The following is a 12,849-nucleotide window of genomic DNA, read 5'->3' as shown; positions in this document are numbered from 1 at the left end:
TTTTCATCTTTGGTTATGGACTGGCCATAGGCTGGTCCTCTGGGAGGTAACCCCCCGTTTGGGCGTCAAGCCGCTCAAATGATTGTGGCCACTGCCGCCCGGTGGGTCGCGAAAGACTCTTGGGACCCTGTTCCCCTCCGCCTCCCAGGGGACGTGCCCTGGTCTCCTGTTGACCTCATCCTTGACATCCCCACCCCATCCCTGTGTAAATGCCTCTTCTGTAAGTCGTAGTAAAGCTTGTGCAGCTGTGGTGACCGCTGCCGTGATTTTAGTCCGATTATCAGGCGCGGCTGTCGCTCTGTTGAAGGGCGTGGTGAGCTCAGGTGGCTAAGCCTCGGTGTGTTGTTTGCCACAATGAGCCGATGTTTTTCGTGCCGGGCGGGGTTGACCTCCTCGCCAGCCGGCCGTCAACTCGAACCCTCCAGATGGTGCGGTAGATGCCCTCTGTCGCGGGCCCGGCCCGCCCCGTGCCACCGGCCACTGGGGCGCCGTCTTTGTTGCTGACGGCCTTGCCCTTGCCTGGCCTGTTGACGCCTCGGCCGGTTTCAAGGCGGCCCGTCTCGCCGGCAGCAGATCAGCGTAATGGGCTGTCCGCGCTGCGTCGGATTCGGGCAATTGTCCGCACCCCCGCTGGGAGGGCGCGCCAGGCACGGGCAGCTCACTGGAGGAGACAGAGCGCGCGGCGCGCAGATTGTGATGCCTCCCTGGCGCGGCCCGGCACGTGACCGCGCAGCTGTGACGAACTGTCACGGCTGGCGACCAACGCGACCGACCGCGGTCTCAGGTGCGGACCTTGTGGCTGTATCGTACGTCATAGATAAACCGCTGTATGATCCAGAGATGACAGACGTAGGTCCTTTTGCTAAATAGCGACGTCGTTTTGTGTGCATCTTGGTTGACCTAGAATGGACCAGCTGGAAATCTTGTTTTGTTAAGTGCGTAGAGACTTGCGGCTTTTCCCGATCGCTTGACGTCTTCTTTTTGCCGGGAGTCTCGATTCTACAAAGTTTTGGGCGCGTCACCGGCCCTTTTGAAGGCGAAGACCACACAATACTGCGGACGTTTTGCAATTTGCTGTGGTCCATGACATGAGGGCCGCGGCGAAGCGCAAATGTGGTAATAAATGGGCTTTTCGGGATGTTTCCGTACAGACAAGCTACCTTTTGAGACTGAAATTTTCTCTGCCTTCGATAACGCTTTTGGTAAGCCTGATTCTTTTGGAACACCAGTCTTGGAGATCACAAGTGAAGTTGTAAAACAGTTTGCCAGGCCAGTTCCCACAGCGAGAGGTGCAGATTCGACGCAGGAAGCATTCCCCAACCGCGACCCTCATCCAGGACGTGGCAGGAATTTAACAGCTGTGGGCGTGGTGTACAAACCTGGCAATTGTAATATAACCCATCACTACGGTGACGACACGATCTGTGTGGTGTTATCAGTAACGGATGCTCCGCAACAGTTCACCGCCACCCATACTGAGGACTTGAACGCTAGATGGCAGTGTTTTTTGTTTCCAAATGCAAGACTGGTTGCGGCTAGCCTGTTTTTGAGGGTACCGCTAATCAACCCGGATCGGGTGACGGCCAGCCAGCCAGTCTCCTTACCAGCGTATGGCTGATGACATATGAGAGTCCAGAATAAGGGCTTCTTTCGGGTATGGAGTGGATGATTATTCTCATTAGAAATATCATACTTTTCCAACTTTTCACACGGTCCCAAGCACTAGCCGGTTTCCCAAGATCCTCGTAAATTTCCAAATGCTTGCCAGGCGTTCGAAGTTCACCAAGGTTCCGGTCAGTGCAGTAGCCAGAGAGTTGCATAGGCAGGCAGCATCTTGTTTCCCGGTAAAAATGAGTTAGATTTGGGAATATGACCACGACAACCATGGCAACATTCATGACAGCCATGACTCTCTGCTACACAAAAATGGTTGCTTTTTTGCTGTATCTCCTGTGGTTACAAGACCTTTTCTCTAAAGGTGGTGTTTTTAGTATTATAGTTTACGTGTACGCGTTTTGCTCAACGTAATATTTAAGGGTGGCTAAAATGCAAACTTCAGTGATGAAGATAGCGCATGTTTTGACTAACAACAATTTCAGGTTTCATTTTTGCGTCATGTATCAAATAACCGAACACATAACACTGGGGCCAAGTTGAACTGGATTACTTCCCTTTTGCATGATAGAATTAATGCAGGAATGCGAAACCGTGGCTGCATGGTTAGCAGAGTGGATTTGTGCTTCTCAGACCCGCGGTTTGAATGTGTGCACGCACTTATAACAGCCGGCAGCCGGCCCACGACTGTCCAGTGGTTCGGATCGGTCGGGTCGGCAGGCTTGTCAGCCGGCTGGCCAGCTGTAAGCCAACATAACCTGGTATTTGCCGCAATGAAGCTTTACTGGTGTTTTAGGTATTTTTTATTTTGATGGTATTTCGTGGTTTCTCTCCAACGGCATCTCAACATTGTTTGATCTTAAGAACGAAGTCAGTTTCCTGTGGCGGACGAAAAGCCGTCCATCGGCAGAATGCTCCAAAACGTGCCACTGTCCGTGGCGTTGGAGGTCCCAGTCCTAAAGTAAGGTTGACCTTAGTCTCCACCGCTATTGCGTTTCAACGCCTTTTAGAGTACAATGCTTCGGAACTGATCGCGAGCCACAAGCTCGCAGTCGTAGTTCATTCCCGTGCTCAACTGACGATTCCTCTGAAGTCTGTTAGTGCCCGCGGACTCCAGTGGGTCACTCCGGTGGGTCTCAGAAAAGCAGGTGCGCTGTTGGTGGCCTGCGGCACCGCTGTCGTGCCGTCGGCCGCGTCGCCGCCACGTGGAAGCGTCAGTCGCTGCGTGTGCACTCGGGCGGCCTCCAGGCGACCGGACCCCCCAGCTGGGCGGCCGATCAATACCCCCGTATCGGTGACCCGCGGGGCGCCGCCGTCCGCTGCTATTCCCGGGCACGACGCCTTGTCAGACGACGCTCCGGCGGCAGCCGTCGGTCGGTCACAGCCTCCGTCACTGCGCCGGCCGGTGAGATGGGCCGGAGTTTCATTTCGGTAGGTGTAGCTTTGAAGTGCCGTTTGGTTGCGGCGTTGTGAGAATGGATGATTAAGTGGAGCTGCAATAGGTTAGAATCAGTTGGGTTATCGCGACACCTTATGTTCCGGGCTCGAGCGCCGAGTCCACTGATAAACGATGTCTGAGAACAGGGGTGTTAACTTGTATTGCTAACAGTTGAATTATCGCGACACGTTATGTTCCGGGCTCAAGCGCAGTCTACTGACAAACGATGTCTGAGAACAGGGGTGTCAACTTGTATTGTTAACAGTTGGATTATCGACACCTTATGTTCCGGGCTCAAGCGCAGAGTCCACTGATAAACGATGTCTGAGAACAGGGGTGTTAACTTGTATTGCTAACAGTTGAATTATCGCGACACCTTATGTTCCGGGCTCAAGCGCAGTCTACTGATAAACGATGTCTGAGAACAGGGGTTTCAACTTGTATTGTTAACAGTTGGATTATGGCGACACTTTGTGTTCCGGGCTCGAGCGCCGAGTCCACTGATAAACGATGTCTGAGAACAAGTGTGTTATTCACTTATCGCGACACCTATGTTCCGGGCTCAAGCGCATCACTGATAACGATGTCGAGAACAGGGGTTTCAACTTGTTTGTTACAGTTGGATTTGCGACACTTTGTGTTCCGGGCTCAAGCGCAAGTCTACTGATAAACGATGTCTGAGAACAGGGGTTAACTGTATTGCTAACTATGTATTGTTCGGCTCAACGCAGTCTACTGAAAACGATCTGAGAACAGGTTCACTTGATTGCTACAGTTGATTATGGCGACAGTGTTCCGGGCTCAAGCGCAGAGTCTACTGATAAGCGATGTCTGACAACCAGGGGTGTTAACTTGCTATTTCTCTCGTCGAGGGTCATGGTTCTTCATGTTGATTTGGTTCCCCATTTCAGTTTTGGCTCCAATGTTTGTTTACTGGCAAGTTACAACATGGTCCGACGCTTGTTTCAGGTTTCATTAGAACATACCCTCGCAGACCAGATTAGGCAAAGAAAGGCATCAATTTACCCGAACCCCCAGTGTTATATGGTCGGTTACTTGATGCATCGTACAAAAGCGAAACCTAAAAATTGCCGCTGGTCAAAACAAGGACTACTTGCGTCAAGCAACACACCTTTGGTGGGGGATCGGTGTCGGGCCCGCGACGCGCTCTCCTCTCCAATCATTTACGCAAAACGACGCCCGTGTTTGAGAATGTTTTGCTCATCGTTCTAGGAAATGACTTGACCGATTCCGACCCTTGCTGTTTTCGTTGAACACGTGTGTCTTTGATGCTCTGGATGTTGACGTGGGGCTGGATGATTGCAGCCGATCGGCACTTGGAACATTTCTAGCTTTATGGCGATGCTTCGCTTCCCGTTCCTTGCTGCCGACTACTTTGCACAGATTTGTTGCAACATTCCGGCACTGTCAACAGGCAGGCCGATCCCCGGCGGGCAGCTCGTGGTCTTGGCACAGCAGGCCTCTCGGTCTCGGGCCGGCGGCGCGGCGCCGACCTGGGCCGGTGTGGTCGGCGGAGCGGGGGGTCCGGGGGCCCGGCCGCCGCCCGGGGTCCGGTTTGTGGCGCTGGGCCCGACCGGGCCCGGGTCCGGGACGGCGGCGCGGCCTGGCCTGGGCCGGTGTGGTCGGGGGTGTCCGGGGGCCCGGCCGACGCCACTAGTCCGGCCGGCTGTACCCGTTGGCTTGGTCCGACCAGATATCTGCCGACGGGACAGCGTAGGCAGGTCGAGAGGCCCGGAACTTGGCCGTGTTGTGGCTTTGTAAATGCCTGGTTTGCGGCCAACTGCTGTCTAATCGCTTTAGAAGCTGCATTTCTGGGAGGATTGTTCAAACTTTACACAGACGCTTAAGCTATGTGATGTAATTGCATATTTGATCGTGAGGTCATGTGGTCTGAGGTTTTATGGCTCCTCTGCTCTGGCTTTACGAAGCTCCAACGGAGGAGACGTGGCTTTTTTTTGTCTTCATGATCCATCGTAGGTTTAATACTTGAGGGCTGATTTGGGATGCATCTGAACAATCTATATGTCTCGAGTTTTGATGCGTTAGTGGTCCGTGCTACTTGACTCCTTGTACTTGGAATTCCCGGAAAACAGCACTTGCGCTTTTCTGTAAGGACTCAAAATCGGAGCATAAAACCAAACCGGCACCTGTGCCACCTGGGGACCTGCATTTGAAAACAGGCGATAGTTACGTAACGTCCGTTTGAACTTCGAAGCAGAGTTGAGAAGGCCGTGGGAGCAGCCATGACATGTATTTTTTAAGCATCCGCAGAATATCTGAACAAAGAGACAATTGGCCAATTGAAGAGTTCGTAACATATGACAAAGCCTGTCAACGACTTAGGTGGTACGTGGTCGAAATGGAGCGGAGCCATCATTTACAGTCACCAAGCCGACGCCGTCATGACGCCCTCTTCCATCGGATATCTATAGTTTTGCCAGGCCTCCGCTTTACGGTGCAACATTTCTGCAGAGCTTTGCCTGAGCCAGGGACCCTATGAAAGGCTTCCTGACCGGGCACCGCGCTGACGTTGAGTTGGGCTATTCCCCCATGTAGTGTTATTACGCGGCGGGCCGAGACCCCGCCGCAAGCGTGGTGATATTTCTGTTACTCGACGGTTGTCGCGGTTGGAAAATCACCATTTCTTAGGCACAATTTTCTCGTCGTTCAAAACTAACAAGGCAAGACTTCTTGTATGGTTACATTCAGGGCGTAATGTATTGTTCAGCGAGTCACGTGTCGCACCAGCAGCAGTGTCAGTTTCACAGTGGCGCCGGCGCACACGGTGTCCAGCACGGTCACGCGGTGGCCAGTCCGGTCACGGACGGACCGCAGAGCTGCCGGCGCGCACCGGAGCACGTCTTCCGCCTCCCCCGCCGTGAGCTCGCTCGTCCCGCCGATCGCCGGCAGCTCCGTCGCGTGATCCGGGCTCGCCGCCTATATTTATCTGGGCGGCGGCGGCGGCCCCAGGTCAGCGGGAACAACAGCGGCACTGTTGGACGTCACGCCCTTCAGCGGCCTGACAGGTAGAGCGCCGACCCGGCTCAGGTAGCCTTCCAGCGGCCCGACAGACAGACCGCCGGCCCGGCTCAGTTAGCGCTCCAGCGGCCCGACAGACGGAGCGCCGGCCCGGCTCAGTTAGCGCCCCAGCGGCCCGGCAGACGGAGCGCCGGCCCGGCTCAGTTAGCGCCCCAGCGGCCCGACAGACGGAGTGCCGGCCCGGCTCAGTTAGCGCCCCAGCGGCCCGACAGACGGAGTGCCGGCCCGGCTCAGTTAGCGCCCCAGCGGCCCGACAGACGGAGCGCCGGCCCGGCTCAGTTAGCGCCCCAGCGGCCCGACAGACGGAGCGCCGGCCCGCCTCAGTTAGCGCCCCAGCGGCCCGACAGACGGAGTGCCGGCCCGCCTCAGTTAGCGCCCCAGCGGCCCGACAGACGAGCGCCGGCCCGGCTCAGTTAGCGCCCAGCGGCCCGGCAGACGGAGTGCCGGGCCCGGCTCAGTTAGCCCCCCCAGCAGGGCCCGACAGACGGAGCGCCGGGCCCGGGCTCAGGCAGCTCAGGTAGCGCTTGGCCTGGGTCACCGCCCAGCTGGCCCCATCCTCCCTGCCGTTTGAAATTCGGACTGCGCTGTTAAAGGATTAGGGCGAGGCGCATCCAGAACATGTATCATGGAGACGAGTCCGTAATTGCAGCACGGAGCGTGAGATGGCTTCATTCCACCTAGCCGTGCGGAAGTGCTGTCCGCCGCAGACTGCCATGGCTGTCGTCCGCGTTGTGGCCATGGTTGTAGCATGCAAAATAACAATTTGTGGTTCAGATATTCGATAGGAAATGATAACAAAGAAAATAATGAGTAATTATATGCGCAATTTCTTTTTGGCCCGGCGCGTAGTCACATTGCCGGTATCTCTGTGCTCTGGCGCGGCTGGGAAGGTTTATGTCAGTCGCGGCGCCGCAGAGCCATCAGCCGTCGGGGTCAGGCTGTGCTGAGCTCATTAGCAGCGCTCGCCGCCCCGCTGCCGCCGGTTGGGCGCCGCCAGTCAGCGCTGGACTTCCTCGACTCGTGCCGCGCCATGGAACCCGGGAACAGGACGCCTTCGTGCACTCTCAGGCCAGGCAGGCTCCGTGCTGGAGGGTGGAGTGGGCGCCAGGGCTGACACTCGCCCAGACTGAACAAAACGCCTCGAAACCTTGCTTTTTACGAAACTTATCGCTCCATCAGCTGTCGTCAACTAGCTATTTTATTAGTTAGCCCTCGCATGACGGCGCACGGTGCGTACGATATCGTCGTTATCTTTCGACCGTTATTGTATTATTCTTGTTAAGCTCACAAGTGGACCCCTCCATATGCTGAGCCAGACAGCAGCCAACACCAGCAGCCATGCCCTGCCGGGGCTGTTCCCTGTTTCCCAACGTTCGCACACCGCGACGATGTCATGCCCAATGCAATCAGCCGGTCCGATGACACATAACGGCCAGCCGGCCCGATGGTGCACAGCGACCAGTTGGTCCGATGGGGCACAGCGGCCATCCGGTCCGAGGGCACACAGTGGCCATCCGGACCGATGGTGCACAGCGGCCATCCGGACCGATGGGGCCCGGCGGCCATCCGGACCGATGGGGCACGGCAGCCATCCGGACTGATAGCACACAGCGGCCATCCGGACCGATGGGGCACGGTGGCCATCCGGACCGATGGGGCGCGGCAGCCATCCGGACCGATGGCACACAGCGGCCAGCCCATCCGATGGGGCGCAGCGACCATCCTGACCGATGGGGCACGGCGGCCATCCGGACCGATGGGGCACGGCGGCAGCCGGCGGTGCAGCGACTCGACGACTAATGCCAACCAGCGGTGGTGGCTGGAGCGCCGCCTTTCGACCTGCCGTGCACCTTTCCACGTTGGCTCGTGCCCGTACTTTCACCGTGCGGTCACGGCCCGTCCGCGGTCCGGCCGGCGGCGGCGAGCAGGCCCTGCGGCCGCGGGGCTCGGTCCGGCCGTCCGGCCAGACCCCGTGTTCGCCGTCAGCAGCGGCCGGGCGGCGGCAGACGAGGCGCCACCACCGTTAGCACCACCGACAGCGAGCGCGGTCTGCGCTGTTGTCCCGCGTCTTCCAATTACCAGAGTTGCAGGCACTTTGGAAAGGCGGCTGAATTATGCAAGCGATGCAGTAATGAGGGATGTTTTCCGGTGTTGCGGTCTGGTGGCCGGCATTAAGTACTTAACCTCAAAATAATTATGCGAAAAGAGGGCGGACGGTTTTTGTTCATCGCACCGTCTTCAACGCGGTTTTTCAGGTCTGGCTCGCATGCGGTATTGAAGCCATAGCTTTGTTTTCATTGCTAGTCTCATAGCACGCTGCTCAGTATTACGTCGCCCATCTAATGATCCAAGCAATTAATTTTTCACGCAATACATACCCTGGCCAACAAGGTTTGTCTTGACCCGCACAAGAGCAAAGAAGCGGAACGTATGCGGATCTCGTTCGTCAGTGGTGCGTTGTAGTGATTGTGGCCTGCAATGGGCGCTGCCTGACACGTCAGCGGCGCGCACCAGCTGTGACCATTCGTCAGTGGTACGTTGTAGTGATTGTGGCCTGCAATGGGCGCTGCCGGACACGTCAGCGGCGCGCACCAGCTGTGACCATTCGTCAGTGGTACGTTGTAGTGACTGTGGCCTGCAATGGGCGCTGCCGGACACGTCAGCGGCGCGCACCAGCTGTGACTGGAAGCATCGCCTGGTGGTGCCACCGCTTGTCCTGGTCCCGTCACTATGGCGCGCGTCGTCCGCAGTCCGCGCCTGGTTGTGGAGTGTTCCGCGAGGGCTGGGTGGCGTCCTGCACGCCGTCAGACTCAGGCCCCCGCTGCTGTGTGGCGATGTGTTAACTCTTCCCATAGACGTCACCCTGCGCGCTGCTTGACTTGGAGAGCATCGCTTGTATGTATGTCTGCACTGACGTCTAAAACGCTCTGACGTATATAACCACTGCAGTTGACACGCCCTGACAAACCGACAACCACTGAAACACTCCAACAGAAAATATAACCACTGCAGTTGACACGCCCTGAAAAACCAACAACCACTGAAACACTCCAACAGAAAATATATAATCTGAATGTCTAGTCGGTAAAGTTAAGAGCAGTGACATTTTAAAAAGACCACCTGTAGCAACAATCACAGGAATACATTAAAGGCACACAAAACACCTCAGGAATACATCAAACGCACACATTCAAAGCACACCTCGAGTTCACGCACGCACGCACGCACCCACGCACGCACCCACCCACGCACCCACGCACCCACCCACGCACGCACGCACGCACGCACGCACGCACGCACGCACGCACCACGCACGCACCACGCACGCACGCACGCACGCACGCACGCACGCACGCACCGATTGCACAGTTCACACCTGAATGACGCGATTGGCAACGTGCTGAGTTCCGGTGCTAAAGCGTCATAGAGTTGTGAGACATTGTGCAGGAGGCGCCGCCTACCTGCCTCTGTTCTCACACACCAGAGAGCTAGATCAGTGTCCTGACGTGTAGAGCGTGGGCGAAGAGAAGAGGTGTCTGTTTCGGAGAGGCAAGTGCTTGCGGTTCACCGGTAGCACGCATTTTGTGAAACTAGTAAATGGAGTGCCGTCTGTAGAGCCTACCGGTATTACGCGCAACGCAAAGCTCAAAATCTTTCGGAGTCATGTTTTTTTTTCCGACCCGCTGCCGCAGACGGCGAGGCAATGGCGACCGTGCGAGAGGACCAAGGCAATGACCGGGGCGGGCAGCAGATCAGGCGGGATTTTATGGCGCACGTGGGACAGCCCTGTGACGATATAGCTGCACTTTTTGACGAGGGCAGATACGTGAGAGTCCCGTGTAACGTGCTTGTCGAATACTACGCCAAGATTCCGGACGGTCTGAACCTCACGCACTGCGTCCTTGCAGAACCGAACGGTAATGTAAGCCATGCCTCGATAGTGTTCATGGGCACCGCAGAGCATAAGGTCCATTTTATCCCCATTTTCACACCGTGGGGGTGGAATCAGATGTCCAAAGACCCAGGCGTATGCTCCATTGTAGCCATGACCTGTGGGAAGAAGTCTTTTTCCTTCCAGATATCAAAATTCGGGTATCATCAGCGTACTGGACTAAGTGCGCGTCAGGAACGGACAGTGATATGTCGTTGGCAAAGATCTGGAAGACGAGTGGGCCTAGAGAGGATCTTTGGAGTGTATTGATATTTATATTATTGGGCAGGGGCCTGAGAAGGTGTAAGTTGCCACAGCCGTCAGCAGTTCAGACAGATCGGGTATGATCACGGATATAAGAAGAGAGCCAGGTGGGGTGGATGAGTAGGCTTGAAGCTTGAGAAAAACCTTTGTTTGGTCTGATCACAGGTGTAAGAAGAGAGTCAGGTAGGATTGATAGGGTAGGCTTGAAGCCTGAGAAAAAGCCTTGTTTGGCCGATCGCGTCAATGCACTCGGAAAGATCCAGAAGGCAAAGATGAGTAAGATCCTGGCGGTCAGTGGCGGCAAGGATATGATCGGATCGGTGAGAAGCGCAGTTTCTGTGGAGAGACGGGAGCGAAAACCGTGGTGGGATGAGTAAAAGAACCCCCTGAAGTCTCAATCGTCATCACTGGGATACACCGATTGGCATGAGATGACTGGCGACATGTCGCGAGACGATATAGGGCGGTTTGAGAGCAATGAGCACTCCCTTTGTCTCCCATACGTACATGACGATTGCAAAACAGCTGACGAAACTGAAATGATCAACGGCGGCTGTCGCTCATAGTGACATGTTCGCTAAATCTTCTTGAATGATGAATATTTATGCATATCATGGGACCATGCAATATTGCCCCAATTTCCAACGTGCGCTCGGTGGCTCCACGGACGGTAAGTGCGCACTCGGGCCGCTCTCGTCACGCGCGCCGTGGTCGTGTTGGCGGCTGTCTTTCGTGAGCTCGCTCCACGTGTCTGCCGTGACGCGGCCGACCGGCGGCGCCACGTCAGCTCCAGAACGTCGCTTGTTTAGCCCCAGCTCCGGCGCCGCCGGAGTGAGCTGCCCCGCTGATACTGGCGCGGCCGCGCGGCGCTGCGCCCGGTGCGCCCGTTCGGGGGGCGTCGCTTGTTTACAGTGGTCCGACGGCCGGCCGGCACCCTCGCTGTCTCGCTCGAGCGGCGCGCGTGTGCCGTGCCGTCTGCGGCGCGGCCCCAGAAGCCAGCGAGGCTGGGGACGTGGCGCCGCAGCCGGCGAACACCCAGTCCACGTCGCAGTTGGCGCTGGGTGCGGTCGAGGGCTCCCGCCCAGAGCCCCGTTGTGACCGAGCGCGGCGCCCGCGACCGTGCGTGAATCTGCCAGCACTTGGGTGCCCGTAGTGTAGTGGTTGACGCGTCTGCGTTAACCACTACGCGTCTGGGAAACCAGAGGTACGGGGTTCGATTCCCCGCGGTGCCCGCCCTTCCTGCCAGGGTGAGAGGCAGGCGACGCCATATGACCTCAGGAGCTGAGTGCGTCGTAAAGGTCCAATGACACAAATGCAGTCTGCCAGTGCAGAGCGAGCTGCCGAGGTATTATTCAGTTTTGGATAGGCCCACGTTTCAGTAGCGTGGAAAATGCGTATATTCGTGACGCCGTCAAACATAACATTGCAAGTCGGCGGCATCACTCGAGTATCACGAGGAAAGGAAGAATCGTATCGAGACAATACAGTACCAACTAATAGGATAAGGCGTTGCCATCATTCACCAATTTGGTGTTCCTAAAAGGCTTCTAGACGTCTAGCGATCAGCATGCGTGTTATCCCACACTTTAGACCGACTGTGTATGTTTCGTCAGATCAGCTAGAATAATTCGTCTGAGCGGTAGGCCGTCTGCGTCACACTAGCAAACCGACGAATAAGGTATGACCGAACTCTTTCAGTCGCAAAATCCTTCCAAGACTGCAAACTTTGATTTATATCATCACCATATTATCCCAAATCGTGAACGGAACGCTTGTTCTCTTTTTTCGGGTGAATTCTGCGGAAGCTGTAATCACATGTGGGAAGTCGTGCTAAGTCACGGTCTAGCTTCACTATTTCACGATCATACTGCGGACCATCGTTCAATCTATAACTGCCAAAGATCGTCTTACGCTAGTGAAGCCACCGGCGAGTCGTGCGCCAAATTGGCTGACGTCAACGTGGCGCCACTGACGGGGCCGTTGGGCCGGTGCCATGCACAATTACAGCCAGAGGGCAGAATCAGCAGTAACTTACACATGACCGCTCTGGTCTGACATTCATCGATTGAAGCCCACCCGAGCTCACAGCGCTGTATTAGCACCTAATCGGTGGAAATCGACGTACCCGACGCCCCGACGCATGCCGAGTGAGTAGCGAGTGACGCTGCTTTGTGACGTCTGACTTCAAACGCGGGCCAATGAGAAGCCTTTTTCTACCTCAGGCTTTTCTTCAAGCTGCCGGAAGGTGAGTACGTCAAGCTGATTATGGTTTCCGGTGCAAAAGATTTTCCGCTGGGTGGCTATTTTATGTGATGCGAGAACAGAATTGAGAAAAACATGCTCACGTAATGACGTATCTAAACAGCGCACTGGGAAACAGAACACAACACTGCACACGGCGCCGGGAATGGATGACTGTTCAGTATCAGCGCCTTGATGAGGCCCGAGGCTCAGCCCGGCGGCCGCAGTCGACGGCGGCGGATGCAGAGTTCCGTGGCGACAGACCGCCTTTATAAGCCAGCGCCGAGGACCACGTGCACTA

Source organism: Pollicipes pollicipes, unplaced genomic scaffold, assembly GCF_011947565.3.
Source record: "Pollicipes pollicipes isolate AB1234 unplaced genomic scaffold, Ppol_2.1 Scaffold_5724;HRSCAF=6776_pilon_pilon_pilon, whole genome shotgun sequence".
Lineage (NCBI taxonomy): Eukaryota > Metazoa > Arthropoda > Thecostraca > Pollicipedomorpha > Pollicipedidae > Pollicipes > Pollicipes pollicipes.
This window is presented reverse-complemented; position numbering follows the sequence as displayed.